The 10609-nt window shown below is 38.9% G+C and overlaps 1 protein-coding gene across 6 annotated transcripts in view; it reads left to right on the top strand.

Moving 5' to 3' along the window:
• Nucleotides 1-2568: 2568 nt before the first annotated feature.
• LOC124430416 (POU domain, class 6, transcription factor 1) overlaps nucleotides 2569-10609 on the top strand; it is a 134574-nt gene continuing 126533 nt past the window's right edge. For 5 of the 6 annotated variants that reach the window (XM_046976965.1, XM_046976964.1, XM_046976963.1 and 2 more), the window contains exon 1: nucleotides 2571-4595. The gene's annotated coding sequence lies outside the window, so the exon portion shown is untranslated. Of the gene's footprint in view, nucleotides 4596-10609 lie in introns of all 6 variants that reach the window. The other variant, XM_046976968.1, reaches the window with a different exon arrangement.

Genomic DNA, 10609 nt, shown 5'->3' with positions numbered 1-10609 from the left:
ATGAAAAAAGGCATCGGGGAGGTTTGCGTGGAGAAAGAGAAAGAGAGAGAGAGAGAGAGAGAGAGAGAGAGAAGGAGATGGAGGGATGAGGTAGATAGAGAAGGTGGTGGGAAAAGAGTTGGTAACCCAGTGCCGGTAGAAAGTGCCGGAGCAATGTAGTCGACCACGAATGAGCGTACCAACGGATGGAGAGGCAACACTTTGTAGTTTTAATCGATCCGGTGGGACGGGGGAGAAAGACGGAGCACCTGCCGAGCTTTAGGGGGTGAGTTCACGGCGTGCTACGCCGGAGAAAGAAGAGAGACGAAGGAAACGAGAAACGTAGGAGCTGGAGTGAGAAGAGTTTGTAGAGTGTACGAAAGAGAGAGAGAGAGAGAGAGAGAGAGAGAGAGAGAGAAGGATAGAGAATCGACCGTGAAAGAGGGAAAGTCTCGCTGACATCGGTGAAGGGAAAAGAGACGGCGAGTGAAAGAGGAAGAGAGGATAAGAGAGTTAGACGAAGAGGGAGAAAAAGAGGGAAAGAGGGAGAGAGAGAGAGAGAGAGTGAGTGTATAGGATGAACGGAAAGAGCGTGTGCAAGGGAGACGAAAGAGGGAAAAGAGTGAGAGAGTAAACGGAGACCCACATCCTGCCGACTCCTACAACTTCAACCACCAGCTGGCTATACCTCCTACCTCTCTGCTATATGTGAAAAGCACGTGGTCCCCGTGAGGAAAAAGGATGAGAGTATTCATTCATTTCCCTTCTATATTTTCTGTAAAAGTCCTCCTTCGACCAACGTCCCATTACGTACAAAGATTGTTACCCTTTCACGCGACTATTTCAAGACTTTCCATTTCTATTTATTTGTCTTATAATATCTAAGTAAATTTTTCGATTGAATAAGAATGAACGGAGATGTTATATTTTTTTTCCCTCCTTAATTTTATATATCCTCAGATTTTATTATTGTCCTGTGATATTATCTTGAGATTTGAGATATTGAAGGGAGATAAATGTTATTAATTCTCTTTTTCCCCGCCCCCCCCCCCTTTCTTTTTCTTTCTTCTTTTTCTCTTTTTTCTTTTTCTTTTTTTTCTTTCTTTTTTCTTTTTTAATTATAACGATTAACCAATAATATCAGTTTTATATAGTACATTTTGATTTTAGGACATTGCCCGTTAAAATCTAAATTTAAATGTTAGAGTCAAGATGGTAAAATCACGATGAGAAATACGTTCGAGGTCGATGTTAGAGAATTTAGGGGACGACGTTAAAACACCGAGGGTGCGTACAGTGTCATTGGCATCGACGAGGGTGGTTCATCGTTCGAAGGGTTAAAGTGCGAACGTAGTAAAGTTTGCATATATTGAGTCTCCCTGGGACGTGAAGTTGAAGATCGTTGGACGTTTCCTGTTAATTCCTTTCGAATAGTTTTTACATAGTTTATAATAACATAAACAACTTTGGCAAATGTAGAAACGTGAATCATAAATCAAAACCTAGTTTCTAAAACTTCGTAAATTTAATCTAATAAAATTATGCAACTTTCTTTTTTTTTATTGTTTTCTTTTTTTTTTTTTTTTTTTCTAAATAACGAATAAAAACACCTGCTCTATGTGTTATGAGAAATGCAAAGATATTCCTAGAAGAAAATTAATATTCGAATGTACATAAAGTTATATACATTATAGCTATCATAAAAATTCATTTTATATGAATTCCTCGAGATCGTTGTACCTGTCGCAATCATATAAAATACATAAAGATCAATCAACTTTACATACTTAATATAAAAATGTTTATTTTTGTGTAATTTTTTTTTTGTTTTTTTTGTTTTTTTTTTTTTTTTTTTTTTATAAAATAAAAATCAACCAATCAAATTCATATCACTGATTTATCATAAAATTATATAGTTGTTTCAAATAGCAAAAAGATAGGGTAATCCTATCGAATTAACAAAAGTCTTAAATTCAGTAATGGAAGGAGATGGATACGATCGAATACATTAGTCTGTCTAATAGTTAAAATCAAATGAATTAATTTCAATCTCTCAAGCAAATCATCAATAAAAGACTATCAATCTAAGCAAAAAGAATCAATGTTACTCTCTCACGACTTATCATTCCGATAATCCTAAAGTTTCAAAGTATCTTTTGGTTGAAAGAATCCACACTCTGCGTATCGTTTTCTTGCGTGGTAACGTGTACTGGCGAACTCTTTGGCCCCGTTGAGCTGATTTGCATGACGGTTACGAGCTCGTTCGAGCTCGTGGTGGTTATATTACAGAGATCGAGAGAGGGCTGGGTGGAGGAAAAGGTGGATAGATCGGAGGGAGGAAGAAGAGGGACGAAGGTAGGTCCCTTTCGCGTGTACCACCCTTCTCCGCATCCTCCCTAAACCCTCTGGCCGAGGCTGACGACTCTGGGAGGCAGCTCGGACACTCATAACAATCATAACAACGAGCTCTCGCGAGTAACTCGCGGCCCACCTCCGCGCATAGACCACGCCCATTGGACCGCCTCCATTACCCCCACCAAGAAAAGTTGGCGTTACCTCAGTGGTGAGGCGGGAGAGTGTCGACGCCGGGTTTGTCTTCCCTCGACTCTACTCGGGGGGCCACTACGCAGCCAGACTGCGAGCCGTGAGGGTAGAGGTCCGGGTATTCGCACGGAGATACACGCGCCGAGCAACGTGCTAGTCCGACCACGCCGCTCATTTTCCACTTTGTATCGTCGATTCGGAAGAAAGGTACGAGAGAATAAGAAGAAAGAAAATAACATAATCGTTGAAGAAAAGGAAGAAGAAGAAGAAGAAGAAGAAGAAGAGGAGGAGGAAGAAGAAGAAGAAGAAAAAGAAGAGGAAGAGAAAGATTGAAGAGATTGGAAATTGTACTTGCCCGAAGGATCAAAGGATCAACTTTATAAAAAGAAAACAAGAAGAAAGTAAAAGAAGAAAAAGAGGAAGAAGAAGAAGAAGGAGAAAAAGAAGAATTTTCTATTCTACGTGCTCTATTACAGAATACTCTCGTATTTTTTCCTCACCCTGATATCTCTATCTTGTGTGTGTTAATCATTCATCGTTTTTATCCTCGAAGAAAACGATTTGTCGGCGATTGATCGGGAAAAGGGTTTTACCGGTTGAAATCATTCGCGATTACGGGGTGAAAAGAGCGAGTGCGCGACGTCGAGAACGAACAGGAGAACAGGGACGTCCAGGTGGTGCGCGTCCGACGCGTTCTCGACCTATAGAGACGCACGTGGGACGGACCTACGGAACGTGCGAGGAAGAGAAAGAGAAAGAGAGAGAGAGAGAGAAAGAGAAAGAGAGAGGGAAAAAGAAAGATAAAGAAAAACCAATATAGAAAAAGAAAAAGGATTGGTTAACAAAGATTATAAATAGAACTTGGTGAGTTTTGTGTGGACTTGTGACATCAATCGATTTGTGCTCGGACATTTTACTAGTTTGGACTCCTCATTATCGATTACTACACTTTTGAAATTGAAGAAACTTGGACTGACAGGTGTGAACAAAGTTTACATAGATTAGGAAGATAACTGTGTGACGCTCGAAACTCAAAGTGAAATCGCGAAGTGACGATAAACTTGAAGATTTTGTTTTTCTTTCTCTCTATCTCTTTTTTCTCTCTATCTCTCTCTCTCTCTCTCTTTGTCTCCGTTTCTGTCTCTTTCTCACTCTGTCTCTCTCTCTTTCTTTCTCTTTCTCTCTCTCTCTCTCTCTCTCTCTCTATCTCTCTCTCTCTCTTTTTCCCTCTCTCACTCACACGTTCACAAGTTTAACGAGCGACTCCTAATTATCGTTGGCAGTGAGCAATTACGAAGAGCGCGTGACGCCACGACGGGACACGTCAGTGTTTTTCTGCTTCAAAATTATACGCTTTCGTTCAGGACGCTCGTCGTCGTCCTCGTCGTCATAGTCGTCGTCGCCGTCGTCGTCGTCGCCGTCGTCGTCGTCCTCGTCGTCGTTGTCGTTGTCATCGTCATTGTTATGGCGATGAGCGAACACGCACGCTGCTGAACAAATAGAATAATTAAAAGCGCATTACGTTTCGCTGCGATCGTTCTGTCTCATTATCTTTTTCTTCGAGTTTATCGAGACAAAAAAGGAAAAAAAAACCCACACCAGTCAAGAGGAAAAGAAAAATTTTCTTCGAAGAATTGATTGTCTATCTCGCTTTATCAAAGTGACTGGTATAAGCTGATTAAACCGTGGTGACTTATCGTATATAGTCGGTCACGTGAGATTGACTAACTACATCTAACTAATTATATACCGGTTAATTAAACGTGCCGTTAGAACAGGCTGATGTCACGAGAGTTGAAGATTTTCCCGAATCGTTCGTTCCTCGACGTCGGTCTACCACCGACCGCGAGATTCGCGAAGAAGGATTCTACTGATCTTACGAACGCCGTTGAAGGCTCGTGAAGAAGAAAAGGAAAGAGAACGATCTTGATATATCTCGTGAATTCCAAGGGAAAAGGATCGAATTCCTCTTCGATCGACTTTACCCGCATCGTGGGAGAGATAAATAACGGAGGCTCGTCCAACTCGCGTCAGGACGACGTCCCACGTAGAGCGGTCGCAGCTCAGTTTAGGTGAGTAACTTTACTATTATATAAATTCCTTTCTATCGATTCTACACATATTGTTCTTGAAAATATTTCTTGCCTCGTCAATAAAATAAAATCAATTTCACGTCTACGATATCGTTAAAAATAAATTGAACATATTGGGGATATACAAAGTGTTAATTAGTTCCATTTAATTCGATATTATTTAAAATAAGAAATAATATTCTAACTTGATGATTGATATTGTAAGAACGTAACTATCTTTTCTTTTCTTTCTTTGCAAAAAATTTATATAAAAATCCAACGAAAATATTTAAAGGTTAAAGTTCTTCAGGAAGAAAAAAAAAGAAAAGGAAAGAAAAGAAAAGAAGGGAAAAAAGAGAGAGAAAGAGAAAGAGAAAGAAAGAAATAGACAAACAAACAAACAAACAAACAAACAAACAAACAAACAAACAAACATAGAAAAAGAAATCAAATGTTGGATAGCAAAGGACACAATTTTATTTCCCAAACTTTTCTCAATGTTGGCATGGTAGAACGTTAGCGAGAAAGGCTAGCTGGAGAGTGGCGTGGCTCGCGGGCAATAATCGTCGCCCCGATACCATTAAGTTAATCTCGGTAATTAAGAAAGTTACTCTCTCGTTCCTGGTCGAGCAAGCGAGTGAGCGAGCGAGCGAGCGAGAGAGCGAATAAGCAAGTAAGCAAGTGAGAGAGAGAGAGAGAGAGAGAGAGAGAGAGCGAGAGAGCGAGAGAGCGATTGAGTGAGTGAGTGAGTGAGTGAGTGAATGAGTGAATGAGCAAGCGAGCGCGGGAATGTTGGTTAGAGAGCGAATACGAATGAGAATGCGAGCGCGAGCGCACAAACGTTAGGTTTGTCGATTCCGCATGCGAGTTGTTTGCCCGCCTTCTCTATTGCTAGCTCGAAGCCACCGATAATTTCCTCAGGGTACTTAGGTGCATTCTAATAATTAGTACGATAATTATGCACGCCCGCGTGTGTCCACGCGAATGTGACCTGGAAATGCTAATATAACGTAAACCTTGCCTCAGCAAGAGTAGATTCGTGTTTGTATATGTATGGGTATGTACGTTATACGCGTTTCATGTCGTCATTGAAATAAATCTTTTTCTTCTTTTAACCGAGAAAACATTGATCATTCTAATTATCAGAGATAGGATTTTTAGTATCAATAATAGGAAAGATTGGAGCGATAGGTGTGGCGATATGGAAAGTTAGACAGAGTAATCTCATGTCAATACATGGTTTAGATTGTTAGAAAGTATAGGTATATATAATTAAACATAGTAACCGATCATGTACTTCTTTATTTTTCCTTTTTCTCTTTTTTACATAACCTTTTTAGTTACGTTCGAACTAATAAGTAATTTAATCAATCGTACTACTTCTTACGGTTTATGCAACAATTTATATACGTTTTTACTAATAAATAGTTATGCCATATAAAATAAGATCGTTAATCGTTTCCTTTCTTGGGGGCATTCACATTTGCAGAATTTCTTTGTTCTTGATTATCAATTTATGGTATAATATTTTTGGATTGACAAGGGTTAATAATAATGGAAACTCTCGATGTAACGTTAACGTAACATTCAAAGTAAAAAGGTAAGAAGTTTTATTGAAATTACCAAGTCATTCGTGGAAAAAGAAAAGAGGAAAAAGAAATATTGTCGAAGTTAGCGTGGAAGAGTTTACTTTACAAAGTTTTCTTTTTTCTTTTTTTTATTTTCTTTTTCGTTTTATACGCCCGAGGTAGACGGAAACAAACGTGAAAACGGCATTTCGTTGGTGTGCTTACGTCGCTAGACCATGTGACTGGAGAGGTAAACAGGAGCACGTGTTGGCGGCGTGACTAGGAGTGACGGTGTGGGGTGGTTGAAAGAGAGAGAGAGAGAGAGAGAGAGAGAGAGAGAGAGAGAGAGAGAGAGAGAGAGAGAGAGAGAGACAGAGAGAGATAGAGAGAGAGAGAGAGAGAGAGGAGTTGGGAAAGGGGGTTGTTGGGCTTGGTGGATGGAAGGTGGTATTGGTGAGGGTGGAAAATCAGTGCGAGCAGCAGCCGGAGGGTAGGAGAGTTCTTTGCTTGCCGCCTCGGGACCATGGAGTGTCGGTGAAAAGGGAGACTCGAGGGAAAGAGAGAGAGAGAGAGAGAGAGAAAGAGAGAGAGGGAGGATGCTGAAAGAGGATGGGTGAAGAAAAGAGAGAACGAAATTCTATCCATCGGAGTAAACAGAGAGGAAGAGAGAGAGAGAGAGAGAGAGAGAGAGAGAGAGAGTTAGGGAGGAACAGTGAGGAGAAACGAAGCTCCAGGTTATACGGTTTAGTGGTGGTGGTGGTGGTGGTGGGGAGGGGGGTGGATGGTGTAGAGGCAGAGGCGGAAAATTCCGAAGGAAGAGGTCGACTGCGATATCGTTGGGGTTGAAGCTCCGGAATTAGTGTGTAAGAAATCAACGAACTTTCTACCCTATCCCTTTCCCTACACTATTCTCTTCGTTAGAAACTCGAGACTTAATGAATCCATTTCCGGTTAATGTAAGTAGTCCATTTTTGATATACTTGTTTTTGCGGGAAACATCATATAGGATCTACATTTGTCCTTTTAAATGTTTAACAAACGTCATTTAATTTCAAGCGACTTTCCATCATTTTTTTTTCTTTTTTTTTTTTTTTTTTTTTTCTTTTAATACTTAGATTTAAAGTTTGAAAGATTAAACGATTGAGGTGTTCTTGTTTCTTTTCTTTTCTTTTTGTTTCTTTTTTTTCTTTTCTTTTTTTTTTTTTTTTTTTTTTTTTTTTTTTTTTTTTTTTTTTTTTTTTTGATTATATCTCTGTCTTCGATTTACAAGACAATGTTTTTCTTCGCTTGTATCGGATATAAAGGAATAAGAAGACGATGAAATACCGGAGACGTCGTATCACCTCGTTGCTCTTAAATCCGACCAACTTTCTCGATCCCTTTCTCTTCCCTTTTACGTTGCTCTTCCCCGTTCTCCGTTCAAGCCCGTTGAGATTCTCCCGCTTCAAGCCCCGAGTCGCTTTTAATCCGATTCAACCCCCCCCCTCTCCCTGGCCCTCTCCTCTTCCCCCACGACCAACGATACGCCGCACGATAACATACCGTTCGACGATTTACCCACTTTTCAGATCGTTTCTCAGTTACCGTAATTCACTTCACATTCTTTTCATTGAATTTTCATTGTCCTCGTTGATGAGTTTTTGAGTCGTTGCAATTTATATATTAAGCAATATTTTTTTTTTCAATAATTATCCTATCATTATTCAGAAGAATTTTTCGTTTTCTTTCTTTTTTTTCTTTTTTCTTTTTTCTTTGTTTTGTTTCGTTTTCTTTTTCTTTTTTTTTCTCTCTTTTCTTATTCTTTGGGGTCAGTTTATCTCGTTCTCTTAGCCGCTTCTTTTCTTCTTCTTCTTCCTTTTTTTCCCTTCTTTTTTTTTTTTTTTAATTGAAATATGATAATAATCATAATAATAATAATAATAATAATAATAATAATAAGTAGAAGAAACGGCATGAAAGAACCCCTTTTTCCGCTTTGGAATTATTTTTCTCATCGGCGTTCGAGTCGGACGACAATTGGACGAAACGCTTGGCCCCATAGAGGGCGAGGCGATGCGTGCGGTATCATTAATTCTAATAATTCATAAAGAAGCACGCACGTGCGTAACGCGCGCGCACGGAAGGGAGAGACTTTCCGCTTGAGTCGAGGGTGGACGGACGAGGAGAGTGATGCTTCGTCACGAATGTTTTTGTACGCACGATGCCTCTAATAGACCTAATTTGCGTGTAAAAGCACTCGCAAGATTTTCGTGCCTCGTCGCGCCATCGAGGAGCACTACCCATTCTTTTCGTTCTTCTGTTTCTCTCTCTCTCTCTCTCTCTCTCTCTCACTTTTTTTCTTGCTTCATAGGGGAAAAAGAAAAAGAGAGAGAGAGAGAGAAGAGTCGTATACGTTTATTCATCATTCATCGATGATTATCGTTTAGAAATCGTATCAGAAAGATTTATCTTCGAAGGGTATTATTATTATTTTTTTCTTCTTCTCTTCTTTTTTTTCCTTTTTTTTTTTCTTTTTTCTATTTTACCCTTATTAATCCGTACTGCATACAAGTGACACTTTAATCATTGCAATTCGATTAAGTTTATTCGGCAAAAGTCGTTCTATGATAATTGTCATATTTTTCTCAAAAACTCGAGCATTTTTAATGTCACGTTGAAATCGTTATGAAAACTTGCCGTCGTTCAATCCCCTTGCGAATAATAATGAAGAAATAAAAGAAGAAAAAAAGAGAAAAAAGGAAAAAAAAAAGAAAAGAAAGATGAGAACGAAAGAAAGAAAGAAAGAAAGACAGAGAAAGAAAACAAGAGAAAAAGGAAAAACGAAGGGTCCGATGAACCGAAGAATGAACTGTATGAGAGAGAGAGATAGATAGATAGATAGATAGATAGAGAGAGAGAGAGAGAGAGAGAGAGAGAGAGAGGAGAGGGGTAAAGACGTATAAGATTTTGGGCCAGATGTTAATTCTGACGACTCAGCATGAGCCGCGAAGGCGGTTTTAGTACGTAAATACATCTTCAGCGGGGGGGCACCCATTATAATGGGCATGTGCGGTTAAGGTTCTATTTGTGGTAATTCGGAGTTTAATGCACTCACGCTCTGATTTAGCCGACGGCCTGACACTTTTTTGTCCCCCTGGTAGGCGAAGCCCCAACGACGCCGGCGCCGTAAAACATGAAATATTCTTCCTGCGCCGAGGCGAACGATGCCGAACATACTCCATACTCCTCGTTTCGCCTAAGCGCTCCTTAAGATCGCCTTGCGTACTCGATATATCATATTCGCCATTTCGTACTTGAACGTAAGCGTAAATTCGATGCATTATAGCCGACATCTCTTCTAGAGGTATGTAAGTATGTATGTCTGTATGTATGTATGTATGTATGTATGTATGTATATATGTATATATGTACTCATGCATATATGTATGTATGTAGATATGTATGCGCGCAAATAGAAATGAATTTTTCCTTTTTCCTTTTTTTTTTTGTTTTTTTTGTTTTTTTTCCCTCGAAGAAAATGTTTGATTTCTCGATAGTACTCGAAGTACGGTGATCGACCATTTTTCTTTTGATTTGAAATATTTATGATTTAGGGTATGGACTGATGATAGGATACCTAAATAGATTTGAATAAACTATATAATAATTGACTATTCTTCTTTTCCTTTTTCTTTCGAGTTTAAATATTTAAGATTTAAAATATTCATATGGTGTATAGTCTAGAGAATGAATTTGTTAAGTAAAAACTTATCGTGTATTCCATCCAACTATCAATATAATAAAATACTTCGATAAATCATTGGATTTCTCTTTATTCTTGTCAAATACCTTGATATATTTAATTGTTAAGAAAAATTTTTAATCGTCAAAAAAAAAAAAGAAAAAAAGAGAAAAAAAGAAAAAAAAAACGAAAAGAAAAGAAAAGAAAAAAAGAAATAATACGATCGAGAAATCTTTGTATGGAAGAAAAAGGAAATGTCATTGGATATGGATAATTAATTTGAATTAATTGGATTTCGATACAACGATATGAAAGATGCAACGTATATAAAGGATAAAAAGATCTTCCATAGAAAATAATAAATTTAAATCAAACGATTGATACATTTGATGTACTCTCTCATATGCGGCGTAATGGAGAGGGACGAACTTGACGGAAAGGGTTATAGGGACTCTAAGAGGAAACGTTCGTACAGTTGCATTAACGTAGGCCGCTGTTCGGTTTAATCCTTGCGTTTCGTGACTCGGGGCGAAGCCCTTCGGATTTCTGACAGAATGGTATCGCACGAAAGGACCATTACCCCCCTCCCACCGTCTCTCTCTCTCTCTCTCTCTCTCTCTCTGATGCTGGCACTTAACCGATACACGCTTATACCATAGTAATACACTAAGGTACTCGTCCGAGAAATACATGCAACGTATTTGCCGCGTGAGTCGTTTCTTCTT

The sequence above is a fragment of the Vespa crabro genome, chromosome 18 (assembly GCF_910589235.1).
Source record: "Vespa crabro chromosome 18, iyVesCrab1.2, whole genome shotgun sequence".
In the NCBI taxonomy this organism is placed as follows: Eukaryota; Metazoa; Arthropoda; class Insecta; order Hymenoptera; family Vespidae; genus Vespa; species Vespa crabro.
The sequence above is the reverse complement of the archived record's forward strand: the minus strand, read 5'-3'. Positions and strand labels throughout refer to the sequence as shown.